General features: G+C 52.3%; 1 protein-coding gene across 1 annotated transcript in view; it reads right to left on the bottom strand.

The window, feature by feature from the left end:
* TNRC6A (trinucleotide repeat containing adaptor 6A) overlaps positions 1 to 14241 on the bottom strand; it is a 59479-nt gene extending 45238 nt beyond the window's left edge. The window contains exon 1 of the mRNA XM_042037644.1: positions 14192 to 14241. The gene's annotated coding sequence lies outside the window, so the exon portion shown is untranslated. The remainder of the gene's footprint in view (positions 1 to 14191) is intronic.
* Between the last annotated feature and the right edge of the window lie 1508 nt (positions 14242 to 15749).

The following is a 15749-nucleotide window of genomic DNA, read 5'->3' as shown; positions in this document are numbered from 1 at the left end:
GCGGAGGGAGCGGGGCCCGCCCGGCGCGGAGGGAGCGGGGCCTCCCCGGCGAGGAGGGAGCGGGGCCCGCCCGGCGCGGAGGGAGCGGGGCCGGCAGCGCGGGGGCCTCGGGCCGGGGTCACAGAGTCTTCACTTCGCCTCGGGCTGTGTCAGGGGGGTTTGGGTTGGAGATCAGGGAAAGGTTCTTCCCCCAGAGGATGCTGGGCACTGCCCAGGCTCCCCAGGGAATGGGCACGGGCCCGAGGCTGCCAGAGCTGCAGAAGCGTTTGGACAGCGCTGCCAGGCCCAGGATGGGATTGTTGGGGTGTCCTCTGCACAGCCAGGAGTTGGACTGGATGATCCCTGTGGGTGTCTTCCGCTCAGGAGGTTCTGTGATCAAGGTTGGAAGAGACCTTTAAGATTATCCAATCCAACCCTCCACCAGCACTGCCACCATAACCCCTAGACCCCAAAACCACATCACCCAGTGCCAGATCAGACATCTCTCAAACACTCCCAGGGATGGAGTCTCCACCACCTCCCTGGGTGGCCCCTTCCAAAGCCTGACCACCTGAAAAGTGAAAAAAAATTTCTCATCCCTAATCTGAACCTCCTGTGTCTCAGCTTAAGGCCATTTCCTCTTGTTTCCACCACTGCAGCATGGTAGAAGAGATGGGCCCCACCTCACTGTGCCCTCCTGGTTGGGGAGTTGTGGGGAGCGATGAGGCCCCACACACCAACGTAGTCCTTAGTTATCCCGATCATGCACAGGAATTCCAGGCACTGTCTCATTAAGCACCCTCAGCAGAACACAGTCGTTCCCCAAACGATGCAGGACAAAGCACAGATGGACACAACATCCATTTCCATGCGTGTTTTCCCTGTGTGGGGCAGTGCTCCCAGGATGCTGCTGCTCTGCCAGCTCTATGCCAAGCTTGGGGCACCAATAACTGGCAGATAAAAGGTGTTAAAGTGTAAATAACCACATACACATTTCTCTTAACCTTTTGCTGACTCTTTTGGGTTGAGGGAGAGAATAGAAAAGTCCCCAGCACTGGCAAACCTGCTGAGAGATCGATGTATGTGAACATGGAGCTTAATCCAAACCACACCAAGATACTTCAAATACAGAAAATGAAGAGTGAGGAGTATATGAGCTACACTCTGTTACTGGACTTGGCTTCAGTAACAATATCCCAGATATTAGAAAAATCAAACCAGTCAAAGGACTGAACAGGACAATGGGTGAGAATTGAGAGCAGTATTGTCAGGGATGAGCAAAGCTGAAAGGGGACAAGAATTCCCAGTAAATAGTTCTGCATCTGACAAGCACTCCCAACCAAGGTTTTGTTGGCATAGGGAAGTTCTCGCCCTCTCTTTGCCTCCAGTTGCACATTGTCACCAGCATTTTCCAGCCTAGTTTCAGTTGGCCTTTGCCGTTCTTACCAATGCTGGTGAGAAAAGGAATGCTGTTTGATTCCTCTGTGAGATAAACGGATGCCCTGGGTACATGAGCCATTGTCCCTGGAAATCTGCTGCAGCATCCGCTGTCTTTCTGCCAGCATGAATGAAGTACAGTGTTTTTCAGCTGAAGAAGATCCTACAGTATTAAAGGCAAGGTTTATGACAATGCAGAGTAGCCAGCGAGCGTATTTCTGTCCTTAGAGGCTCAGTAATGCAGAGTGCGCTGCTGTGAGCTGTACAGGCACAGCTGTAAAGTGACAGTTTGAAATCAGTTTCTCAGTGTCTTGTAATAACTTGTAAGTTAATTTGGTCTTGTTTATTTTTCTTTATGTGAAAAAGTTTGGACTGTCATGTAATTGTGTGTAACTGAAAGCCATTATTTCTTGAAGTGTGACTCAGCTCTCTCTCACTGTTCCATTCACAGCAGCCCTGTTTCATGTCTCTTTGGAGGCACTACACATGGTGTAGGAGGGCTGCTGTTAAGTCTGTCCTCAGTTGGGAAGGCTGATGAATGCATTATGTACTCCTGTTATGTCAGTTTGTTAACTGTATTATGCCACTGTCAATAAAATTCATAGTCAAGGTCTGCAGCTTTCTTTATTATTTTAGATTGTTCTCTAATGTCATTTATGCACGTGCCTCTAGCAACTAGACCACTGCAGCAGTGGCTTCCCTTCTGCATGCAGATGCTGCAGCTGGCTATACACTGTCAGCAAAGCCTCTGCAGGAACCAGCCCTCAGTCACTTACCCTGTCAGCCCCTCCTTGGATCAGCGTCATGATCTTACCTCTCACCCTCACAAGTAACACTTTGCTCAGCCGAGTTCTGATACGTGTGAAACTGCTGAATTCCTGGATGCACTAGGGAAATTAAGGAATCCTCAAATGGGAAGAATGTTTTCTTCTAGAAAAACCAGCAGGTTGAGCTTCACCCACGCAAAAGCCCATCAGTCAAAGCAGTGGTACTGGGTGCTGGCTGGAAACAGCACTCGGATGTTAACCACTCCTGGTTTTAGTCTTAATATGTGCTGAACATAGAGTTATTTGGGAACTGAGGTTCTGGAGGACCTTCTGTCCTGCTTACTACAGTTGTTTGGTTCATTCTTTGTCCCTTGGTGCTCTCTGAAGTTTGGACCTCTGGACTTCTTTGCTAAGGCCCCAGATTCTGATTCTGCCAGCAAAGAGACACCAAAACACCTCTGTGCTTAAAATGATGTTCGTAACCACCTGGGTTGGGAGCTGCTTTCAGCTGAAGGGTAGATAAATCCTTAACCCCCGTCTGTGAAATGTTAGTGCTTCTCTTCCTCATGGAATCCCTGTCCCTGGGAACCACCACATTCCTGGATGGGAAGGAGCACTCCGGGCAGTGTGTGCAGGAAGGAATCTACTTGTGCCACCCACGATACTCCCTGGCACTGCTGTCCTTCCCTGATGTGGGTTTGAATGGCTCTGCAGCACTCTGGTCACACATGGTATTAGAAATTAGAAATAATGGAAGCAACTCTTCAAGGGCAAACAACGCACCTGTGTTCAGGCAGCTGCCAGGGATGGACCTGTGTGGTTACACTTTCACCACTCGGCAAACATGCCCTCCTGGGCAGTGATCCCCAAATATCCTCTCCCAGCAACCGCAGCCACCACCTGCACCCTACCAGCCTGGCATGCACACACGTCCTCCCATCATCACATCCCCATTCTTTTTAATTAGGATTTTCATATCACCAGAGCAAGAGAATAAACTGCAGGAGGCAGAGAAATGCACTGCCTTAAAACAGTTGAAGAGGAGCTGGCGCCATTTCAGCGTTCCCATCCCCTCCGCCCTTCCCCTTCAGCTGCAGTTTGCTCTCAAGGCAAAGGAAGCCGACATGTTAGAAAATACTTTCTGCTTCATGTCTGGGGAAAACAGAGCTGGGGCTGTCTCCGGAGAAGCTCGGGCCTGGGGATGTGGAGAATTTGCCGTCAATAACTCAAAGCTGCTTGCTCCATTCAGCATCGTTACACAGAGCGAAGCCGCTGTCACCAGCAAAACAGATGGTTTTCAAAATTGCTCTTGACTTAAATAATCTAAATGAGCTGATTTGACAGACAAGGGAAAACAGTCTCCTCGTCAATGTGGTGGCTCTGTGTTCCTCTGCAAGGAGGCTCCTTTCCTTTTCATTGTAGACGCTTTATTTAAGGATTTAAGAATTGCGCAGGCGACGGTAAGAGGCAGCAATATAAAGGTATTGAATAGGCAGCTGTTACTGATAAAACAATCCCTGCCCCAGAGCCTGTCAGTGCAGTCAGCTGCGCTGTGTGTTAGAGAGGGACGTTTGGGGCTCTGAGGACCCTTAGTTAGGAGAAAAACCCACAAATGACATAACTGGAAGTTGGTGGCAGAAAGTGTTGGGCTTGCCTTCTGATCAGCCCTGAAAGCAGCTGGAAACAGACCTCAAAAGCAGCTGGAAACAGACCTCAAAAGCAACGAACATCATCCCGTGCTGAGGCTGGGGGTTACACAGTCGGTTTTGTTTCACAGACTGCAGCAGCAAACAGCCATCGGATCTGTGCCGGGGAGAACATTCCCTGCCTTTCCTCTGGGCTCCAGCGCCTTGGCAGCATTCTCAGAGCGATCAGAGCAGGGCAGAGCAGGCACTTGGGGTTATTAAATGAGGATTTAATCCTACCCTTTAAATCAGCAAAAAATTATCAAAGATAAAGGATTTCCCTGTGTTTTAAAGCCAGTCCAACTTGCATTCCCTGATCTGCGTTTGGGAAGGCTGCCAACTGCAAAATGGAATCGCTGAGCCTGGATTTCGCTCTGCATCCAGCCAATTACAGCAGCCTTGCATCCCCGTGCTTGGAAGTGGTGCAGTGCAAGAGACTGACAAGATCCAATCTTTATTTATTTACCAGGGCTGCACTGCACTTCCAAAGGGAATCACAGTGGTGGGCTTACTGCAGCCCTTCCCAGGTCCCATGCTCCACACTGCTCAGGTGTTAGTGAATATGGCCCAGTCCAAATTCCTCATGGGGGCTGGTTGGGGGGTGTCCCCCAGATCTGAAGGTTCCCCTCAAGATGCTGCCACAGCTGTGGGTCCAGCCACACTGGACATCACCTGCCCTGTGTGCAGCTCAGCCGATTTGCTCACATGAAGACTGCTGGATCTGCACATCCTGGGCTCTCTTCCACAGCCATGGCTCTTTCTAGCTTGTTTCTAAGTTTTTGCTAACCAAAAAGACAACCAAAAGTAGTGGGGCACTTTTTGGAGAGCCCACGGAGCTACAAACCACCAGCAAGAAGACACAGATGACTCATTCAGGGAAAAGTGCTTCCCCTCCTGTTTCTGCCCTCCAGTCTCAGTTATTTGCAATGGCCTCATGCAAACTGTGATGTTCACAGAGGAAACAGCTTGCCCTGCCTTCAGCCCACCAGCTACACCCATGGCAGAGCTCACCCTTCCTCCAGGATTAATCTCAACTGGTGAATTGATGAGAGAGACATGAGCTGCTTCTCCAGAGAAACTGCCAGAGCCCCGGGAGAGGGCTGGGACTCTGGAGCATGGGAGCAGTCGGTTCTGCAGGGCTGGGGCTGGGGCTGGGGCTGGGGCTGGGGCTGGGGCTGGGGCTGGGGCTGGGGCTGGGCAGCCCTCACCTGCCCATCCTACTCGTGTGCTCTGTCCTCCATCGTGTCTAACAGCAGCAAGCTCTTCCTAATCAATGCTCATCAATCACCTCACTCACACCTGCCCTTTTTCAGCACAGCACCAGATTAACAGATTTCACCTGTTTCCTTTGCACTTCTCACTGAAATGGCACAAACAATCCCTGCTCTGTCGCAGACCGGTTCTTTTTGTGCCAACAATATGCTCCGATTTAGGCTTCAGAGAGCAATTTGTCTGCTGAGTTTCCTAATTATGGAGAATAAAATGGGGCCAGGACACACTTTATTGAGCAGCACCACAGACCACAGCAAGAGCTCTGGCACTTGTTACCTCCTGGGACTGTCTCCAGGTGGGGAAATGTCCTCATGCAAAGTCATGTCAGTACTGTCAGGGTGGCTCTTCCAGCCGCTGTCGTACCTGGGCCACAGCTGGCACCCGCTGTGGTCTTTCTGTGCTCCCGATTTTCCCAGTGGTCCCAGTTGCAGGCACTGTAGTGCTGAGGTGGTTACATCTCACCATAACAAGGCAGTGAATCACTTAGGAGAGTCTCTGACGTTTAGCAAGATGAAAGGTCCTTCCAGTGAGATCCTTGAGATCAGCAGCTTTGTGCCCACTCCCAGCTGCAGCCCTGCTTGCCACAGTCAGGCTCTGAGTGATGTGGCCCAAGGCTGAAGAAGTTCCAGTCCCACCTGCTCCCCATAGCAGCAGGGTAGGACAAACTGCTGGATGAACTCCCCTCAGATGCTGCCCCAGGACTGGCTGCCCAGCTCCTGCTGCCTTCCAAGATGCCTGTTTCAGAGGACAGGTTCTCCTGGAGACATTTTCTTTCTGGGCACGGCTGACACACAGCTGCTGCTTCTGCCCTTAACAAAGTAGTCACTGTTCTCCTGTTGCCCTCTTATTTCCCTCCTGCCTCACTTCATACTCTGAAGGATGCAGGGATGCCCTGGGGAGCACAAGGACCTCAGCAATGACACTTCACAGCCCCCTTTTGTGTCCCCTCCTGGGTGCCTCCCTGTGCCCTGGAGAAGGTCCACAGGGACTGGAGTGCCTGGAAACTGGAGTCCCCACAAACCCTCAATAATACACCTGTGGATGCATACACATACTTTTGCATCTATCTTTGCACACTTGAGCAGATGTGTAACATCATCCCTTTTTCTAAGCCTTGAACTCCCTGGAAGCAAGGATGGATTCTGCAGTTAATGGATTGCACTGTCCAGCAAGCTGGCTTTGCCCTGCCTCTGGCAGAGCCGGCAGTCACAGAGGGGAAGAGGCAGCAAGCTCAGGCAGGATCCCAGCTTTGAGCTTCGAGTTCACTCCGAGCACTATTTTCCTCTGCCAGGGGCTGGAATCTTAACTACTGTCTCAGTTCAGCAGATCCAGCTGCCCGTAAGCCTCGAGGATGGGGCTGTGCTGAAAACGGCACATCTGACTGTGCAAGGAAATGTCAGCTATGCCTGGGGAGGGGGAGAGGAGGAAAACGTCTGCCCCCACTTGCTCCTGCCCGTCCGATGTGTGGCCACTGGCACAGCCCCATCCTGCTGCCCTCTGCCAGGCGATGTGGTCACGCCAGCTACGCTGAGCGACGGCAGCCCGGCTGGGGGAAGGAGGAGGGCGAGGAAACACAGTGTTCTCACCCTGATTGAATCCCATGGATTTCTGAGCAGCTACTGCACCGATAATACAAAGGCTGCTTTGAAATGGATGCCTGGCCTGGCCGGCTGCCAGCGCCAGGCGGGAGACAAAGGCTGGGAATACAAATGCAGCGCTGGAGGTGGCGAGCCAAGGATGCTCTGCGGCAGGGAGAGCGTGTCGCCATGGAGACACGGCGGCCAAACCGGGGAGGAAAGGACCCGCACTGGGATGGACTGGGAGCCACCGGAGCCACAGGAACCATGGGAGCCATGGGAGCTGAGAGACAGAGGCACTGGAGGGGCGAGTGCACTGAACCCTGCAGACAGACTGGACCAGGAGCCGGCTCTGTGTCACCCTAGGCCCGGGACCTGGCCTGACAAGTGGCATGAATGGCATCTGTCAAGCAGACAGTGAAAATGAGGGGGGATCCATGGAGGAATTCTCTTTTCCCATAATTTCATCAATGCAAAAGCTCTCTAAGGGGGCAAATATTGCTTTAACGAGTTCATGCAGGAGGCACAAACCCCTGAGCATGCCTGGGCAATGACAGAGACAAAGCAAACCATTCCACATATCCCAGAGCTCTTGGATCACCTGCAGAAGGATGTAACAGTTCCTGTGCAGAATTATGTCATGAAAGGCTGGTGGTGATGAACACGATTTGTGTGCCTGATAGTGGTGCAGGGTCATTTATCACTTAGAGAGCAGGAGCTGCCCCTGGGTCCTGTCCAAATGGCTGGTGAGTGCCTGTGGAAGGCTCTCGTGTCCTGCCAGGATGCGGGCTGAAGCACTGGGTGGGCAGGGTACACGTGGGGTTCCCAGTGTGGGCTGGAAGACCACCTTGCCCTCACTTCCTGCCTGCCCCTGGCCCACATCAGTCAGGAACTAATGCCAGGGGAGTCTGACGTGATGTGGGGCATGCCAGGGCCACCCTGAGCTCACGGCTCCATGACAGCAGCCACCACCAAAGCACCTGTGACAGTGGCATCCTGGGCAGTGGTGAGCCCCACACGTCACCACTGCAGGTCCCTGTGCAGACCCCTGGGGAGGACCCTCCACCACTGGTATCTTCGAAGGGAATGGGAAAATCTATCCCATATGCTTTCCATAAAGCCCAAAGCCCTTGTGGCTTTGCAGAGCAGGAGAGGGAGTGGGAAGCAAACCATCATTTTTTAAGTCATGGGAGACACTCAGGTGCTGCCACAGTGAGCAGTGTGTAAACAGCCAGAAAGACAGATTAGACACAACAGAGCTCACTCCCAGCACACGACAAATAATGAACGAAGGATAAGAATCCCCAGAGAGGCACTTTTCTAATAAATGACATTTTGATCTATAGCTTTAACAACTTGTCCCAAGCCATCACATTCTGAATTAGGGAAAGGGAACCCATAACCTGCCCCGTCAGTCCTGAAGAGAGTCAGGGAGGCAGAAATACAGCTGTGAAGAAGGTGATGGGGACATTTTCTGCACTTGCAGATTGACTGTCAGAGTTCCTTGTTGGCTTTACCACTGGTAAAAAATCACCAGTGAGTTTCCTATTTTCAATACTGAGTTGCCAATGCTCCCACAACCAGCCCCACACTCTGTCTGATCCTGCCCCACGGGCTCTGCAGCACAGGGAGGAACAGGAACAAAACCCAGCAAAGTCTCTGCACAGCTGAGCTGCACTGAAATCCTCCTGGCAGGTTAACATCGTCAAGCAGGTGTTTTTCCATGAAAGTTAAGCCCATGCTCCCTCTCTCTGCAAAGTGCTGGAGGTTCCCACCCATTCCAGGGGGTGGCTGTGACTGCTCTGGCTCTGACAGCCACAGAGCCCTCTCCCCACCAAATCAATTACCAAACACCTGCTCCTGCCCTCTCAGCAGCAGCCTGTGATCGGCCATCTCGCTTGTTCTTGTGAGCAACTAAAACTTAATTTATCTTATTTTAATTAAAGCTTAAAAACCTCAGTAGCCTTTGATTTCTCTCTTTGCTTTGCAGGGGGGAAAAAAAAGCCAAAAGGATAAAGGGACAGGCAGGAGAGAAAAGGCTTTGAGACAAACACATACCAGCTCTGTTGGCTTTTATTTTATGTGTAGCCCTTTTCTTAAAAGAAATAATTACATTTCAAAACCTCCTTTCTGTGTTCTGAGCACTGCCTCTTTCCACATTAATACTATTTGCATGCGCCATCTCCTCCTACCCTTCAATAATTTAAACCTTCATTTTTTATTCACTCAGTTGTCAGATTCATTTACATATCATATATCTATATTTAACTCTGACTTTGCTACCCTGTTTGGTTTTTTTTTAGCAGGAAATAGATTTCCCTTCTAATTTAACCACGTCTGGGGCAGGGCTGGCTGGGGGGGATCAGCACAGGTGCAGTGGGGGTTAGAGGGGTGCTGAATTCTCTTCTGGTGGGTGCAGCAGTACTGGCGGGGACTCGGCAGCCCCATGGCCAAGCCCTCACCTCCATCAGCTCCAGGGAGCTCCAAGTGTGGCCTCCTCCCACATCCTCCTCTCCACCACCTCCTCCCACGTCCATGGAGAGAACTCAGCTTCGTTCCCTGCCACAGGCCGGGGCCAGGGGAGTGCATTGGCAGGGGATGGCTCCAGGCTTCCCCTCCAATCTCTGCTGTGATTTGACAGCTCTGCCTTTATCAACAGCGTGAGGCAAAGGGCACGATTGCTGTCAGCACTGGGTGTGACTGTGGGGCTGCCAGCAGCGGTGGGGACTGCAGCCCCCAGCAGGGCAGGAACGCTGCATCAGGTGTCCTTCAGCCGCCTCTGCCCTAAATCTGCTCAGAAAACCAAGAGAAATCATCAAGTTCAGCTGGTGTTAGAGCCTTTCCACACAATAGCATCCGTATTAGTAGCTGTGCCAGACCCGGCACCACCCCCTCCTGACACTTTGGAGCAGGCTCTGCCTGCCAGCCACCCACCATGGCCCTGCAGAATGGGGGAGGCAACAGGGGACACAAACCTCCTGCTGCAGGAGACCAGGACCAGAGAACAAGCACACATGGCAGCGCCCGACAGTGCATGCTGGGGACCACCTGGGCCTCACCAGAGGCCATTAAAGACCCCTAAAAAACATCTCTGCAATGCCAGGCTGGACAAACTTGTCCCAGTGTCTGCTCTGTCCCACAGATGCAGTATGATGGGAGTGAAGGGTTATGTACGTTCTACATGGGTGGGTTTAAGGCCCATGGAAAATAGATAGTATTAAGGCAATTTGAAGGAGAGAAAATGAATGAGAAAGGGGTAAATCACAGAGCCAGTCATTGAGGAGAGGCTCAGATCCCCCTCCCTCATTTTCTGCATTACTAGAAAAAACAGTGAACTGATCTCAGACAAATGAGCCCTCTGGACCCAATTTTTCAAGTTAATGAGCTCCTCTTGCAGCACTTTCCCGGCACGGAGACTCCCAGCACCTACTCTTTGCCACAGCCTCTAATGAGCAGAGCCACCATCATCCATCTCAATATGCACTGAGGAGGCGGCTGACACCTGGCACGAGCTGGGGGCAGCGATGCCCTTAGAGCCCAGCGGTGGCAGAGTGGGCAGGCAGAGAGCCTGGAGCCCTGGCCCTGCACCCAGGGACCTGCAGCAGCCTCAGACGGAGCCACCGTGCTCCTCCCTAACCCAGGGGAGGGGTCTGCCCAGAATGGTGGAGCTCTGCCAAGGATGCTCCAGGGCTTGGTGCCGACTGATGGTTTAAAAGCCCTGAAGGTTTGGTGGCAGCTGCCTCCTGGGTGAGCACCGATGGCTCATCTGGCAAGCCCAGCACATTCTGCCTCTCCCAGTCTTCCAGCATCAACCTCCAGCTGAATTGGAGTTTGCCAGGTTCAAAATAAACTCTTGTTTCAGGAGGAAATTGCTTTTCTTGCTCCCAGAAACATCTTTGCAGTCCTGGATGGAAGATTTCTGAGGGATTTTAGTGTATATTATTAGAATTGTCCCTCACACTTGCCCTTCCCCAGGCTGCAGGAGGGGGGAGCGGGGCCACAGGACGTGGCTCCAGCATGTGCAGCGCTCCCTACTATTATGTTTAAATTAACAGGGAAGTTTTTGTAAATTGAAGACTAATTTTCTCTTGGGAATAGATCATTAAATTACATAATACTAATGAAAATTCACAGCATCTGGAGAGAGGGTAGAGGGAGGGGCAGAGGGAGCAGTTTGTTGGCAGTTTTCCTTTTCTTCCTGACTGCAGTCAGAAGCAGAGAGCTGCCACATCCCAGCCCTGGAGCTGAGAGAGGAGACGGACACATCCACAGGGGCTTGAAGGACAGGACCAAGGACCCCCATGGGGGAAGGTGCAGTGAGGCCAGAGCTGCTTTCCCGCAGCCCCTGAGCCCCTGAGAGAGGCAACGGCAGAGGATGAGACCCCTCCATCCTGTGTCAGTGCTCGGCTCCTCCATCCTCCCCTGCAGAGCTTTGCTTCCCTGGGTGCTGCTGGGGGCTCAAGCAGTGTGGGGGTCCTTCCCCCTCGCCATGCCCATCATCCCTCCCCAGGCCTGGTGGCAGCAGTGCCCATCGCCCTGGCAACGCGCTGGCTGAGCGATGCAGCCGCCTGGATCAGGGAGCAGCAGCCGCACTTGGCAGCCGTAATTTTCCAGTCGAACTCAATTTCTTCAGAGCAATGAGGCTCAATAGCTCTGGGAGTGCAGAGGCAGGAGCTGCCTTTTGGGGAGGGGACACTGGGGAGACTTGTGTCTGGGGGGCTCAGAGTGAGGAAATGCAGATTTTTTATTGCTTTGATCATACATAATTTAAATATTCAAACTACTCGGGAATTCATTGAATTATACATGAATTTCACAGGCAGCATTTTTGTAAATCTTGAAAGGCACTAATGTTTTTTTTTCACTCCCTTCAAAACCTTGGCTAACCTTAAATTTATTTATTTTTAAATTTTTAAAGATACAGATCAATCTCATCCAAAATCACCTTGAAAACGTCACCGACACTGAGGGGTGGTTCCGTCGTGTTAATGAGGGACACGTGGTGATGTCAGTTTGCTCTTGGCTGTGATGTAACGGGTTTTATGGCAGTGTTTGTGTCAGCCTGGCAGGGTGAGAAATCTCTGAGCTCCCTCCCATGCGAGGCTCCAGCTCTGAGTGCTGCAGCTGCCGTAGGTCCCTCCAGCTCTGGCTCCCTGACTCCCTGCCTCAGGTTGGTTTGGGACACACGGCTGGGGGAGCCAGAGGCACTCAGGGACTGGGGAGCCCCTGAGCCTCCCTGGACACACCATCCCTCCCTCCTGGTCCCATTTTCCATGGCACTGCACACCAGGAGCTTGGGATGTGCTGCTGCATCTGTCCCTCAGCTGGCAGCTGGTGTCTGTTAGCCAGCCAAGCATCCAGCTGTTTTTGGGGAGAGAAAGAGCATGGCCAGATGTTGCTCTGCAGACTGCTGTGAGCGTGTGCATGGCTGATGACAGGGGCACAGGGAGCCAGGGTGGGCCTGACACAGGGCTAGGTTCTTCCTAACATCTAATCAAGATCTACTCGCTGCAATGAGCAACACTCTCCCTCAGGGCTGGGCTGTGAGCATGCCCTCCTGTTTCCATCACACCCAGTACAGAGCTCCCAGGCAGGGATAGAGCCAGGCAGTGCTTCTGTGCCTCTCTGGATCCTTGTTTTCAGGGAAAGCATTTCCCAGCCCTGTAAAGTTCTCTGGGGAGCAAGCAAGAGGCTGGAAGAGAAGCAGGGACCCGTGCAGCCCTGTCTGCAACCTCTCCCTAGTTAGCTCGTTCCTCATTATCCTTCCCTACCCTTTTAATTTCTCTCTAAACTCAACCAGCTATTGCTGTTCAAACTGAAATAATTAATTGGAACAAAATTGCCAGTGTAGGAGAAAAGAATGATTAAACCCATCCAGCGGACAATGGGGCAATCACAGCCTAAGCAGCTAATTACAGGGATGCAGGATAATAACAGAGCCCTGGGCAAACTGTGGGGCTGGATGAGTCGGGAGGAGGGTCTGGGCTTGACTTAGCTCCAGGTTTAGTGCCTGATTCCTGGAGTAAAGATACAAATGCAAGAATGAAAGATCATTAGGGGGGGAACACCCACACAGATCTGCTGGGGAAACAGGAGCAGCGGGAAGCCCAGAGACCCTGCAGAGCCCCGCACCCGCCGGAGCCGCTCGGGGTGGGAGAGCAGCACTGGCACTCCCGTGCTGGGAGCGCAGGTAACGGCGGGTTCAGCTGAGGACATCGGTAACACACACGTGTGTGCACACAGTGTCCGTGTACAGACGCCACTCGTTGTGAGGTTCCACCAGGAATCACAGAGTCAGGAGGGTGGGGTGAGCCCATGGCCATCACCAAGGCTTGTGCCCAAAGGATTATGAGAAAAACAAGCGATCTGGGAGGTTCTCTGCTGTCTCTGCAGCAAAGGATGATCTTGGCCCGGGGGACTTTGCTGAAGAGCAGCAGACCAGTACTGGGACAGGGGAACAGGAGGAAGTGTTGTACTGGGACTGACACAGATTCATGGACGAGGAACAGAGCCGTGACGGAAGGGAAGAGGAACACCTGCAACATCACATGGGTGATGGAGTACACACCTGAGCCCTGGCTGTGGGGACATGCAAGCCCTGTGCCCTTCCCTAAATCCCAGTGTTTTACAGCTCTGCTTTGGGCCCAGCATGTGGGCTGTGGAGCACGGTCACCTCCCCCCACACCCAGGGAAATGTGGGGCAATGGCGAGGTCAACACACCACCTCACTGGCCCACAGTGAGTGCCACAAACCTTCTCCAGATGGTCGCAGCAGCAGGAAAACCACGGGGCAATCCCTTTTTGGGATGTGCTGTGCCTTGACACACTCCTAGGAAAACCTAGGGACAACTGTGGCTGCTTCCCTCCCTGCCCTCCCTGCACACGTTAAAGCAACATTTAGCTCCCAGTCAGCGGCCTGGGACTTTCCTTAATGAAGACATTTTTCATCTCTCCAACCTCAGTGAGAGTGAGTTCAGAGTGGTGTGAAATTGGAAGCGGTCATGGTGTGTGCGCGGCGGTGCTTCCCCAGGTACGGCACGGGGAGCTCCTGCTGCCCAGAGCACATAAATCCCGGACAGCTCCGAGTCTCTGCAGTAATAGCTCATTTTCTTATAGATTTTTTGACTGTGACTGGAGCTTCTAACAGCCCAAAGGACTGCTGGATGCACTCAGCGGGGCTCTGATGCCCAGGGAAGCCAGGACTGCCCCTCACCCCATGTTCTGCCCTTCCTGCTGCAGGGATAACTTGGTGGTGGGAAAATTGCTCAGACTCAGGGTCTGTGAGGATCAGTGGGAGGACAGGGCAGTTCCCACCACCAGCACAGTGCTTTGTGTGACTGCCAGGCCTAAGCGGCGTGGAAGACACAAATCATCAAAATCACATTTGTGACAAGGAGGGGAAAAATGGTCAGAGTAAACCCAGAGTACATGCAACCATGTAGCAACCATTCCAAAGAGTGAGCAGCTGCCTTACTGTTCCCAGTCTTCTGGCACCGGAGGGTGGGAGACCTTGTCTTGGCACTTAAAGGGTGACGGCTCTTCTCTGACCTTTATGGAGACAAAAGACAGAGAGGGTTCAGCTCCACTGCAGGGTGGGAGCAGCTCTCTGAGGGCTGGGGCAGGGACAAGGCACAGGACCATCTCCCCATGGGAGACCCAGCTCTGGGACAGCACCACATCTGCCAGGCTTTGGGGATGCTGAGCTGGGGCCCACACACTGCCCAGGCCCTGCTGCTCCTTGTGGCACAGTGAGGGACACAGGTCAGGGCTGCCAGGGAGGGTGAAGCCATGACACAGCAAATGTGCCTGGCAAGTTGAGGAGGCTTCTGTCAAAAATATGGTTTTCTATGAATATTTTCACGCTGTGGCTACGCTTCAAACCCTGTGTTCTGTCTCCACCCTGCAGACTGGTGGCAGTCATCAGGATATCACCTGGGATGGGGTCCAGCCCTCCTGTGCCCCTGCAGGTGCTGTACCCTGGGTGTGGGACCCCACTCAGCACAGCACAGACTCTGCACTGTGAGCTTGTTAAAGAAAATGAAATGAGTTGCAGGAACAACGTCATGGATCCACTTTTCAGCAGTTCAGTGAGAACAGATGAGTCTCTGCAATTTAAGTGTAATCCACCCCTGCAGTGCTAAACACGAGGCCATGTGGTGCTGGGTGGCATCTTGTGGTCCCTCTGGCATTGCCTGTTCCCCCAGGCCAGCTGCCCAGCCAGAGGCAGCTCCCTGCAGCCCTGTGGCTCCCTGGCATGCAAAATGCAACGTCAGGAATTGTATCTCCCCCTGAATGCTCTGGAAGAGAAGGACTGAGACCGATTGCAGATTTTGCTGCCTGCTCCCCATTCCAGCTACCTCCACCCAAGAACAAGCAGCCACAGCACAGGCCCGCAGCCATGCTGTACACAGCCTAATTAATCATATTGCTCAGGAAAATATATTGGAATAATTAATAACACAAGGCATCTCTATTGGCCTCTGTGGTGCAGCAAATTATGAGGCAGTAACACTTGGACGTGTTGACCTGAATTTCATATATAATCCATCAAACCATTCCTGCCCGGTCGGGTCTCAGGAGACATGAATGATACAAAAAAGATAATTAAACAAAAGCAAGATGGACAGCACTGCTGCCCCATTAATCACTCCCAATGTTGTGGGGAGGGGACCCCCAGTTCTGCCCTTTTCTCTGCATAGGTTTTGGTATGTTATGGGCCTGGAAGGGGACCTTCTTCAGAGAGGTCCCCAGACACATTCCAGAGATCCCCAGAGAAAGTCCATTGACTTTCTATTTCATTACTGTTATCGGCTGGTGAGAGACTAATGTGTGTTCAGAGGGAACCCTTTGAGGGGCAGGATCAGGTGAGGGATGAGGGTGCAGCTGGCTATGAACTGAATCTGGATTTAGTATCCCACTAGGGAGATTGTGTTTTGCAGCAGCAAGGAAAAGGTTTGCTGAAAGAGACAAAAATATTTTCAATAGAGAAAGGAAATTGTCTGGTCAAAACAAAACAAAACTAGTAAGTTTGT

Source organism: Corvus kubaryi, unplaced genomic scaffold, assembly GCF_017639235.1.
Source record: "Corvus kubaryi isolate FWS band 111438036 unplaced genomic scaffold, C.kubaryi_AGA036_p1.0 37387, whole genome shotgun sequence".
In the NCBI taxonomy this organism is placed as follows: domain Eukaryota; kingdom Metazoa; phylum Chordata; class Aves; order Passeriformes; family Corvidae; genus Corvus; species Corvus kubaryi.
Note: the sequence above shows the minus strand (reverse complement) of the source record. Positions and strands in the feature narration are given on the sequence as shown.